Raw genomic sequence first — 13,289 nt, 5'->3', positions numbered from 1 at the left:
GTATCAGGGTGGATATATTTAGATTAAAGGTTATGTTAGAGGTATCAGGGTGGATATATTTAGATTAAAGGGTATGTTAGAGGTATCAGGGTGGATATATTTAGGTTAAAGGGTATGTTAGAGGTATCAGGGTGGATATATTTAGATTAAAGGGTATGTTAGAGGTATCAGGGTGGATATATTTAGATTAAAGGGTATGTTAGAGGTATCAGGGTGGATATATTTAGATTAAAGGGTATGTTAGAGGTATCAGGGTGGATATATTTAGATTAAAGGGTATGTTAGAGGTATCAGGGTGGATATATTTAGATTAAAGGGTATGTTAGAGGTATCAGGGTGGATATATTTAGATTAAAGGGTATGTTAGAGGTATCAGGGTGGATATATTTAGATTAAAGGGTATGTTAGAGGTATCAGGGTGGATATATTTAGATTAAAGGGTATGTTAGAGGTATCAGGGTGGATATATTTAGATTAAAGGGTATGTTAGAGGTATCAGGGTGGATATATTTAGATTAAAGGGTATGTTAGAGGTATCAGGGTGGATATATTTAGATTAAAGGGTATGTTAGAGGTATCAGGGTGGATATATTTAGATTAAAGGGTATGATAGAGGTATCAGGGTGGATATATTTAGATTAAAGGGTATGTTAGAGGTATCAGGGTGGATATATTTAGATTAAAGGGTATGATAGAGGTATCAGGGTGGATATATTTAGATTAAAGGGTATGTTAGAGGTATCAGGGTGGATATATTTAGATTAAAGGGTATGTTAGAGGTATCAGGGTGGATATATTTAGATTAAAGGGTATGTTAGAGGTATCAGGGTGGATATATTTAGATTAAAGGGTATGTTAGAGGTATCAGGGTGGATATATTTAGATTAAAGGGTATGTTAGAGGTATCAGGGTGGATATATTTAGATTAAAGGGTATGATAGAGGTATCAGGGTGGATATATTTAGATTAAAGGGTATGTTAGAGGTATCAGGGTGGATATATTTAGATTAAAGGGTATGTTAGAGGTATCAGGGTGGATATATTTAGATTAAAGGGTATGTTAGAGGTATCAGGGTGGATATATTTAGATTAAAGGGTATGTTAGAGGTATCAGGGTGGATATATTTAGATTAAAGGGTATGTTCGAGGTATCAGGGTGGATATATTTAGGTTAAAGGGTATGTTAGAGGTATCAGGGTGGATATATTTAGATTAAAGGGTATGTTAGAGGTATCAGGGTGGATATATTTAGATTAAAGGGTATGTTAGAGGTATCAGGGTGGATATATTTAGGTTAAAGGGTATGTTAGAGGTATCAGGGTGGATATATTTAGATTAAAGGGTATGTTAGAGGTATCAGGGTGGATATATTTAGATTAAAGTGTATGTTAGAGGTATCAGGGTGGATATATTTGGATATATTTAGATTAAAGGGTATGATTGAGTAATCAGTGTGGATATATTTAGGTTAAAGGGTATGGTTGAGGTATCAGTGTGGATATATTTGGATATATTTAGATTAAAGGGTATGTTAGAGGTATCAGGGTGGATATATTTAGATTAAAGGGTATGTTAGAGGTATCAGGGTGGATATATTTAGATTAAAGGGTATGTTAGAGGTATCAGGGTGGATATATTTAGATTAAAGGGTATGATAGAGGTATCAGGGTGGATATATTTAGATTAAAGGGTATGTTAGAGGTATCAGGGTGGATATATTTAGATTAAAGGGTATGTTAGAGGTATCAGGGTGGATATATTTAGATTAAAGGGTATGTTAGAGGTATCAGGGTGGATATATTTAGATTAAAGGGTATGTTAGAGGTATCAGGGTGGATATATTTAGATTAAAGGGTATGTTCGAGGTATCAGGGTGGATATATTTAGGTTAAAGGGTATGTTAGAGGTATCAGGGTGGATATATTTAGATTAAAGGGTATGTTAGAGGTATCAGGGTGGATATATTTAGATTAAAGGGTATGTTAGAGGTATCAGGGTGGATATATTTAGGTTAAAGGGTATGTTAGAGGTATCAGGGTGGATATATTTAGATTAAAGGGTATGTTAGAGGTATCAGGGTGGATATATTTAGATTAAAGTGTATGTTAGAGGTATCAGGGTGGATATATTTGGATATATTTAGATTAAAGGGTATGATTGAGTAATCAGTGTGGATATATTTAGGTTAAAGGGTATGGTTGAGGTATCAGTGTGGATATATTTGGATATATTTAGATTAAAGGGTATGATTGAGTTATCAGTGTGGATATATTTAGGTTAAAGGGTATGGTTGAGGTATCAGTGTGGATATATTTAGATTAAAGGGTATGTTAGAGGTATCAGGGTGGATATATTTAGATTAAAGGGTATGTTAGAGGTATCAGGGTGGATATATTTAGATTAAAGGGTATGTTAGAGGTGTCAGGGTGGATATATTTAGATTAAAGGGTATGTTAGAGGTATCAGTGTGGATATATTTAGATTAAAGGGTATGTTAGAGGTATCAGGGTGGATATATTTAGATTAAAGGGTATGTTAGAGGTATCAGGGTGGATATATTTAGATTAAAGGGTATGTTAGAGGTATCAGGGTGGATATATTTAGATTAAAGGGTATGTTAGAGGTATCAGGGTGGATATATTTAGATTAAAGGGTATGTTAGAGGTATCAGTGTGGATATATTTAGATTAAAGGGTATGTTAGAGGTATCAGGGTGGATATATTTGGATATATTTAGATTAAAGGGTATGATTGAGTTATCAGTGTGGATATATTTAGGTTAAAGGGTATGTTAGAGGTATCAGTGTGGATATATTTGGATATATTTAGATTAAAGGGTATGATTGAGTTATCAGTGTGGATATATTTAGGTTAAAGGGTATGGTTGAGGTATCAGTGTGGATAGAGATGTCAGGCTAAGATGTAGAGAGAGGGCCTGAGTGAAGGAGAGCAACGGAAGCTTTCTGAACACTCGGCTCTGCGTCCCAAATGTTACCCTGTTACCTTCATAGTGCGCGACTCTTGACCAGAGGCCTGTGTGGAATAGGGTGTCATTTGGGATACATCCCTTCTATCAGCTGCTGTGGTCGGGCTGGATACCTGCCTGCCTTCCTGCCTGTAGTCCCCGTCAGAGCAGCTAGCCACTAAATCAGTTGGTCAACTCCCCGCTCCAGGCTGTCACTGAACCCTTGGACTGAACTGATAAAGCAGATAGAGGTATTGCTAGATTTCCTTTGTACTGGGGCCTGCAAGGGCCAGGTACACACACACCTACGCACTTACACACCTACAGTACGCACACACACACACACACACACCACCTACGCACTTACGCACCACACACACACACACACACACACACACACACACACACACCTACGCACTTACGCACCTACAGTACGCACAAACACAGACTCACACACACACACACACACACACACACACACACACACACACACACACACACACACACACACACACACACACACACACACACACACACACACACACACACACACCAGGTCCAGGTACACCCACCCACCCCAGTGAGGTCCAGGTACACCTACCTACCTCATCCACCCACACGTTGGCCGTGATGGTACTGAAACAACGTCAGTCAGGATCTCTGGCACAACTACAGTCAGAAGCACATTATCCCGGCTGTGGCTCAAATGGCACCCTATTCCCTATATGACCATAGGGCCCTGGTCAACAGTAGGGGCCTATTCCCTGTATGACTATAGGGCCCTGGTCAACAGTAGGGCCCTACATAGGAATTAGCATGCCATTGGGGAAGCGCTTGTGTTTTTCAGAGCAGATTGTGTACTCTGGTTGGTTATGTCATGGTTTGACATGGAGTTGACTTAGAAACACACAGCAGAAGTTAAAGGGGTGACTTGGGTTCAGGGAGAGGAGAGGAGAGGAGAGGAGAGGAGAGGAGAGGAGAGGAGAGGAGAGGAGAGGAGAGGAGAGGAGAGGAGAGGGGGACTTGGATTCAGGAAGACATGACTCACTACAGCAGTCAGTATATGAAGGAAGGCCACCACATAAAAAGACCCAACACATCCTTTCACTGTAAATCCTGAATGAACCAGAGAATAATGTACTAAACTGACTTAGTGAATGAACCAGAGAATAATGTACTAAACTGACTTAGTGAATGAACCAGAGAATAATGTACTAAACTGACTTAGTGAATGAACCAGAGAATAATGTACTAAACTGACTTAGTGAATGAACCAGAGAATAATGTATTAAACTGACTTAGTGAATGAACCAGAGAATAATGTATTAAACTGACTTAGTGAATGAACCAGAGAATAATGTATTAAACTGACTTAGTGAATGAACCAGATAATAATGTACTAAACTGACTTAGTGAATGAACCAGAGAATAATGTACTAAACTGACTTAGTGAATGAACCAGAGAATAATGTACTAAACTGACTTAGTGAATGAACCAGAGAATAATGTACTAAACTGACTTAGTGAATGAACCAGAGAATAATGTACTAAACTGACTTAGTGAATGAACCAGAGAATAATGTACTAAACTGACTTAGTGAATGAACCAGAGAATAATGTACTAAACTGACTTAGTGAATGAACCAGAGAATAATGTACTAAACTGACTTAGTGAATGAACCAGAGAATAATGTACTAAACTGACTTAGTGAATGAACCAGAGAATAATGTACTAAACTGACTTAGTGAATGAACCAGAGAATAATGTACTAAACTGACTTAGTGAATGAACCAGAGAATAATGTATTAAACTGACTTAGTGAATGAACCAGAGAATAATGTACTAAACTGACTTAGTGAATGAACCAGAGAATAATGTACTAAACTGACTTAGTGAATGAACCAGAGAATAATGTACTAAACTGACTTAGTGAATGAACCAGAGAATAATGTACTAAACTGACTTAGTGAATGAACCAGAGAATAATGTACTAAACTGACTTAGTGAATGAACCAGAGAATAATGTACTAAACTGACTTAGTGAATGAACCAGAGAATAATGTACTAAACTGACTTAGTGAATGAACCAGAGAATAATGCACTAAACTGACTTAGTGAATGAACCAGAGAATAATGTACTAAACTGACTTAGTGAATGAACCAGGGAAGGGAGAGAGGGGGAAGGGAGAGAGAGAGCGATATAGAGAGGAGGTAGGATGTGGAGAGAAAGAGGGAGGGAGAGAGAGAGGGGGGGTGAGGTGTGGAGAGAGAGAGAGAAAGAAATATGGAAGGGAGAGAGAGAGGAGGTGGGAGGTGTGGAGAGAGAGACTGCTTGGGAAGCCATCTCTAAAAAGACCTGCCTGTGCTCTGAGTAGCCCTGTGTAGCTCTGTGTAGCCCTGTATAGCTCTGTGTAGCTCTGTGTAGCCCTGTATAGCTCTGTGTAGCCCTGTATAGCTCTGTGTAGCCTAGCCCTGTGTAGCTCTGTGTAGCCCTGTATAGCTCTGTGTAGCTCTGTGTAGCCCTGTGTAGCTCTATGTAGCCCTGTGTAGCCCTGTGTAGCTTTATGTAGCTCTGTGTAGCCCTATGTAGCTCTGTGTAGCTCCGTGTAGTAGAGAACGACCGATAATCGTCCAAGCCGATATATCGGGCCAGTATTGACCTTTTCTAGTCTGTGGGCTGTCGGCCCTTCTCTGTTTATGTCCCTCTACATAGCAAAGCTGCTGCTATGCCAGCCACCACTCACCACCTGAGCCACAAGCACTGCACTGCCCAGGAATGTCCAGCTGGGAAAATCAGCAGCAGCAAGCTAGCTAATTCTCCAACAGAAAGATGAAGTATTGAGAAATGGATGAATTGACGCAGTGACCAAAATCAAACTACTTTTGCAAATAATAGTTTAATTAATTCACTAATAATAAGGCTTGTGACGATGTGCCCGGAGATGCATGGAATAAGCAAGCTAGTTAAGCAGATAGCTATGTGACCTGTTAGCAAAGATTACGATAACTTACCCTTTCATATGTGGTGTTAGCTAGCTAGCTATATTAGCTACTATGCTAGCTAGCTGGCTAGATAAACATGGTGTTAAGATATCAGATAGGAGCTAATAGCCAACGTAGTTAGCTAACGTTACCTGGTTATCATTTTGAACATGCACCATGTTCAGCAATACTATATGATATGAGCGATGGAGACAGATGTGAGGAGATGTGAAAGGGAGCGTAGTTAAAGCCTTGCTCTATCCAATCGTAGCAGTAGGATGAAGTCAGTTATTAGTTATTAGGCTATTATTAGTTATTAGGCCATTAGAGTTATTAGTTAATAGAGTTATTAGGCTATTATTAGTTATTAGGCTATTATTAGTTATTAGGCTATTATAGCTATTAGAGTTATTAGGCTATTAGAGTTATTAGGCTATTATTAGTTATTAGGCTATTAGAGTTATTAGGCTATTAGAGTTATTAGGCTATTATTAGTTATTAGGCTATTAGAGTTATTAGGCTATTGGAGTTATTAGGCTATTATTAGTTATTAGGCTATTATTAGTTATTAGGCTATTAGAGTTATTAGGCTATTATAGCTATTAGAGTTATTAGGCTATTAGAGTTATTAGGCTATTATTAGTTATTAGGCTATTATAGCTATTAGAGTTATTAGGCTATTAGAGTTATTAGGCTATTATTAGTTATTAGGCTATTAGAGTTATTAGGCTATTAGAGTTATTAGGCTATTATTAGTTATTAGGCTATTATTAGTTATTAGGCTATTAGAGTTATTAGGCTATTAGAGTTATTAGGCTATTATAGCTATTAGAGTTAATAGGCTATTAGAGTTATTAGGCTAGTATTAGTTATTAGGCTATTATTAGTTATTAGGCTATTAGAGTTATTAGGCTATTAGAGTTATTAGGCTATTATTAGTTATTAGGCTATTATAGCTATTAGAGTTATTAGGCTATTAGAGTTATTAGGCTATTAGAGTTATTAGGCTATTAGAGTTATTAGGCTATTAGAGTTATTAGGCTATTAGAGTTATTAGGCTAGTATTAGTTATTAGGCTATTATTAGTTATTAGGCTATTAGAGTTATTAGGCTATTAGAGTTATTAGGCTATTATTAGTTATTAGGCTATTATTAGTTATTAGGCTATTATAGCTATTAGAGTTATTAGGCTATTAGAGTTATTAGGCTATTAGAGTTATTAGGCTATTAGAGTTATTAGGCTATTATTAGTTATTAGGCTATTAGAGTTATTAGGCTATTAGAGTTATTAGGCTATTAGAGTTATTAGGCTATTATAGCTATTAGAGTTAATAGGCTATTAGAGTTATTAGGCTAGTATTAGTTATTAGGCTATTATTAGTTATTAGGCTATTAGAGTTATTAGGCTATTAGAGTTATTAGGCTATTATTAGTTATTAGGCTATTATAGCTATTAGAGTTATTAGGCTATTAGAGTTATTAGGCTATTAGAGTTATTAGGCTATTAGAGTTATTAGGCTATTAGAGTTATTAGGCTATTAGAGTTATTAGGCTATTAGAGTTATTAGGCTATTATTAGTTATTAGGCTATTATTAGTTATTAGGCTATTAGAGTTATTAGGCTATTAGAGTTATTAGGCTATTAGAGTTATTAGGCTATTAGAGTTATTAGGCTATTAGAGTTATTAGGCTATTAGAGTTATTAGGCTATTATTAGTTATTAGGCTATTAGAGTTATTAGGCTATTATTAGTTATTAGGCTATTATAGCTATTAGAGTTATTAGGCTATTAGAGTTATTAGGCTATTAGAGTTATTAGGCTATTAGAGTTATTAGGCTATTATTAGTTATTAGGCTATTATTAGTTATTAGTTATTAGGCTATTAGAGTTATTAGGCTATTAGAGTTATTAGGCTATTAGAGTTATTAGGCTATTAGTTAGTTATTAGGCTATTATTAGTTATTAGGCTATTAGTAGCTATTAGTTATTCGGCTGTTATTAGTTATTATGCTATTATTAGTTATTAGTTATTCGGCTGTTATTAGTTATTATGCTATTATTAGCTATTAGTTATTGGGCTATTATTAGTTATTATGCTATTATTAGTTATTATGCTATTATTAGTTATTAGTTATTAGGCTATTATTAGATATATTATTAGGCTATTAGATTTATTAGGCTATTATTAGTTATTAGGCTATTATTAGTTATTAGGCTATATTAGTTATTAGGCTATTACATTTATTAGGATATTATTCGTTATTAGGCTATTACATTTATTAGGATATTATTCGTTATTAGGCTATATTACTTATTAGGCTATTACATTTATTAGGATATTATTCGTTATTAGGCTATTACATTTATTAGGCTAGTATTAGTTATTAGGCTATTATAGTTATTAGGCTAGTATTAGTTATTAGGCTAGTATTAGTTATTAGGCTATTATTAGTTATTGGGTTATTAGGTATTGGGCTATTATTAGTTATTGGGTTATTAGGTATTGGGCTATTATTAGTTATTGGGTTATTAGGTATTGGGCTAGTATTAGTTATTGGGCTAGTATTAGTTATTAGGCTATTAGATTTATTAGGCTATTATTAGTTATTGGGTTATTAGAGTTATTGGTTATTAGGCTGTTATTAGTTATTAGGCTATTATTAGTTATTAGGCTATTAGTTGGACTGGGCGATATGACCAAAATTTCATATCACAATATTTGAAAACATTTTGATGGTATATACAGTATTTGACAGAATTGAGTGTTTTTGAATAATACAGGTTTTAAATGTGCTTTATGAGTTGACCCTCGGGTGGCATCACATACATTCTGGGATTTCAATGGTTCTTTCTCCATTCTGGTTGTTTTCTACTATTATGGGCCCAGGTCAACAGTAGTGCACTACATGGGGAATAGAGGGACATTTGGAAAGCAGCCTTAGTTAGGACAGACATGAGGCTCTGCTGCTGACTCCTAACCCAGTTGGCGTGGCTGGCAGCTAGCTAGTCAACATCTCCTGGGACACTCCTCTCCTCCTCCCTCCTCTCCTCTCCTCCTGATAAGAACACGTCTGAGACCTTGGGAAGTCCAGAGGGAGAAGCATGTTGACAAAACAGGGAGAGAGATATGCTTTCCTCTCCACCTCTCCTCCCCTGGCCTCTCCTCTACCTCTCTTACTCTCCTCCCCTGGCCTCTCCTCTACCTCTCCACCTCTCCTCCCCTGGCCTCTCCTCTGCCTCTCTTACTCTCCTCCCCTGGCCTCTCCTCTGCCTCTCTTACTCTCCTCCCCTGGCCTCTCCTCTACCTCTCTTACTCTCCTCCCCTGTCCTCTCCTCTGCCTCTCTTACTCTCCTCCCCTGGCCTCTCCTCTACCTCTCTTCCTCTCCTCCCCTGGCCTCTCCTCTACCTCTCCACCTCTCCTCCCCTGGCCTCTCCTCTACCTCTCCACCTCTCCTCCCCTGGCCTCTCCTCTACCTCTCCACCTCTCCTCCCCTGGCCTCTCCTCTATCTCTCCACCTCTCCTCCCCTGGCCTCTCCTCTACCACTCTTCCTCTCCTCCCCTGGCCTCTTCTACACCTCTCCCTACCCTGCCCTCTCCTCTACCTCTCTTCCTCTCCTACCCTGGCCACTCCTCTACCTCTCTTCCTCTCCTCCCCTGGCCTCTTCTCCCCCTCTCCTACCCTGCCCTCTCCTTTACCTCTCCTCCTCTCCCCCCCTTCCCTCTCCTTCTACTCCCTTGCCCTCTCCTCTACCTCCTCACCTCTCCTCTACCTCTCACTCCCCTGCCCTCTCCTCTACCTCCTCTCCTCACCTTCCCTCTCCCTCTCCTCCCCTGCCCTCTACTCTCTCCTCCTCTCCCCTCCCCTCTTCTCCTCTACCACTCTTCCCCTGTCCTCCCCTCCCCTCCCCTCCCTCTCCTCCCTCTCCTCCCCTCCCCTCCCTCTCCTCCCCTGCCCTCTCCTCTACCTCTCCTCCTCTCCCCCCCTTCCCTCTCCTTCTACTCCCTTGCCCTCTCCTCTACCTCCCTCACCTCTCCTCTACCTCTACTCCCCTGCCCTCTCCTCTACCTCCTCTCCTCCCCTGCCCTCTCCTCTCTCCTCCCCTGCCCTCTCCTCTCTCCTCCCCTGCCCTCTCCTCTCTCCTCCCCTGCCCTCTCCTCCTCTCCTCCCCCTGCCCTCTCCTCTCCTCTCTCCTCCCCCTGCCCTCTCCTCTCTCCTCCCCTGCCCTCTCCTCTCTCCACCCCTGCTCTCTCCTCTCTCCTCCCCTGCCCTCTCCTCTCCTCTCTCCTCCCCTGCCCTCTCCTCTCTCCTCCCCTGCCCTCTCCTCTCTCCTCCCCTGCTCTCTCCTCTCCTCTCTCCTCCCCTGCCCTCTCCTCTCTCCTCTCTCCTCCCCCTGCCCCTCTCCTCCTCTACTCCCCTGCCCTCTCCTCCTCCCCTGCCCTCTCCTCTCTCCTCCCCTGCCCTCTCCTCCTCTCTCCTCCCCTGCCCTCTCCTCTCTCCTCCCCTGCCCTCTCCTCTCTCCTCCCTCTACCTCTCCTCTCTCCTCCCCTGCCCTCTCCTCTCTCCTCCCCCTGCCCTCTCCTCTCTCCTCCCCTGCCCTCTCCTCTCTCCTCCCCTGCTCCCCCTGCTCTCTCCACCTCTCCTCCCCTGCCCTCTCCTCCTCTCCTCCCCTGCCCTCTCCTCTCCTCTCTCCTCCCCTGCTCTCTCCTCTCTCCTCCCCTGCCCTCTCCTCTCTCCTCCCCTGCTCTCTCCTCTCTCCACCCCTGCCCTCTCCTCTCTCCTCCCCTGCTCTCTCCTCTCTCCTCCTCTACCTCTCCTCCTCTTCTATTCTGTTGTTGTGTTCTGGAGTGGGTGTCTGTTAACTGTAGGTTGTGTACTTCTTCACCATTTTCCCCAGGGGAGAAATACCTGATGGAGAGAAAACAGCTGCTGCACTTTGTCTGTTATCAAGGTCATCCTCCATTCCTGCTCTTCCTCTCTTCTTCTGTTTACCCGTTTCTCTTGTCTCTGCTGTTGTCCATCAGATCTGGGAGGTTGGGACAGCAGTTCAGTCTCTGCTGTTGTCCATCAGATCTGGGAGGTTGGGACAGCAGTTCAGTCTCTGCTGTTGTCCATCAGATCTGGGAGGTTGGGACAGCAGTTCAGTCTCTGCTGTTGTCCATCAGATCTGGGAGGTTGGGACAGCAGTTCAGTCTCTGCTGTTGTCCATCAGATCTGGGAGGTTGGGACAGCAGTTCAGTCTCTGCTGTTGTCCATCAGATCTGGGAGGTTGGGACAGCAGTTCAGTCTCTGCTGTTGTCCATCAGATCTGGGAGGTTGGGACAGCAGTTCAGTCTCTGCTGTTGTCCATCATATATGGGAGGTTGGGACAGCAGTTCAGTCTCTGCTGTTGTCCATCAGATCTGGGAGGTTGGGACAGCAGTTCAGTGCTGCAATACGTTGGGACTGTTTCATTGTAACCATTTGCATGGAGACATATAAATATACAGCTCACAGCTGTTGCATGCAAATACTTCTGGGGTTTGTTTCCATGGCGAGGGTTAGCAGTACTTCTGGGGTTTGTTTCCATGGCGAGGGTTAGCAGTACTTCTGGGGTTTGTTTCCATGGCGAGGGTTAGCAGTACTTCTGGGGTTTGTTTCCATGGCGAGGGTTAGCAGTACTTCTGGGGTTTGTTTCCATGGCGCGGGTTAGCAGTACTTCTGGGGTTTGTTTCCATGGCGAGGGTTAGCAGTACTTCTGGGGTTTGTTTCCATGGCGAGGGTTAGCAGTACTTCTGGGGTTTGTTTCCATGGCGAGGTTAGCAGTACTTCTGGGGTTTGTTTCCATGGCGAGGGTTAGCAGTACTTCTGGGGTTTGTTTCCATGGCGCGGGTTAGCAGTACTTCTGGGGTTTGTTTCCATGGCGAGGGTTAGCAGTACTTCTGGGGTTTGTTTCCATGGCGCGGGTTAGCAGTACTTCTGGGGTTTGTTTCCATGGCGAGGGTTAGCAGTACTTCTGGGGTTTGTTTCCATGGCGCGGGTTAGCAGTACTTCTGGGGTTTGTTTCCATGGCGCGGGTTAGCAGTACTTCTGGGGTTTGTTTCCATGGCGAGGGTTAGCAGTACTTCTGGGGTTTGTTTCCATGGCGCGGGTTAGCAGTACTTCTGGGGTTTGTTTCCATGGCGAGGGTTAGCAGTACTTCTGGGGTTTGTTTCCATGGCGCGGGTTAGCAGTACTTCCATTCCCCTCTCCTCAGGGTGTGTTTGTCATCCAGCTGACAGGAACTGCCAAGGTCAGTCTGAACAGATCTGATCCAGGGCTTCATTCCCCATCCTGCACCTACTCACTGTTTGGCTGCTCCCCTCCCCCCTCACACCATACACCCTCCACACACGCCCCCACACCACACACCATACACCCCCCACACCACACACACACACTCCCCTCATCTCATGTCTCCCCTCCCAGGGCAGGTGGTAAGACAGACAGACAGACAGACAGACAGACAGACAGACAGACAGACAGACAGACAGACAGACAGACAGGTGGTCAGATAGATACAGACAGACAGGTGGTCAGATAGATACAGACAGACAGGTGGTCAGATAAATACAGACAAACAGGTGGTAAGATAGATACAGACAGACAGGTGGTAAGATAGACAGACACAGACAAACAGGTGGTAAGATAGACAGACACAGACAAACAGGTGGTAAGATAGATACAGACAGACAGGTGGTCAGATAGACAGACAGACAGACAGACAGACAGACAGACAGACAGACAGACAGACAGACAGACAGACAGACAGACAGACAGACAGACAGACAGGTGATCAGTTAGACAAATACAGACAGGCAGGTGGTCAGACAGATACAGACAGACAGACAGGTGGTCAGATACACAGATACAGACAGACAGGTGGTCAGATACAGACAGACAGGCAGGTGGTCAGATACACAGACACACAGGTGGTAAGATAGATACAGACAGACAGGTAGTCAGATAGACAGATACAGACAGACAGACAGACAGACAGACAGACAGACAGACAGACAGACAGACAGACAGACAGACAGACAGACAGACAGGTGATCAGTTAGACAAATACAGACAGACAGACAGACAGACAGACAGACAGACAGACAGACAGACAGACAGACAGGCAGGTGGTCAGACAGATACAGACAGACAGGCAGGTGGTCAGATACACAGATACAGACAGACAGGTGGTCAGATACAGACAGACAGACAGACAGGTGGTCAGATAGACAGATACAGACAGACAGGTGGTCAGATACACAGATACAGACAGACAGGCAGGTGTTCAGAGACAGACAGACAGACAGACAGACAGACAG

The sequence above is a fragment of the Salmo salar genome, chromosome ssa07 (genome assembly GCF_905237065.1).
Source record: "Salmo salar chromosome ssa07, Ssal_v3.1, whole genome shotgun sequence".
Classification (NCBI taxonomy): Eukaryota; Metazoa; Chordata; class Actinopteri; order Salmoniformes; family Salmonidae; genus Salmo; species Salmo salar.
The sequence above is the reverse complement of the archived record's forward strand: the minus strand, read 5'-3'. Positions refer to the sequence as shown.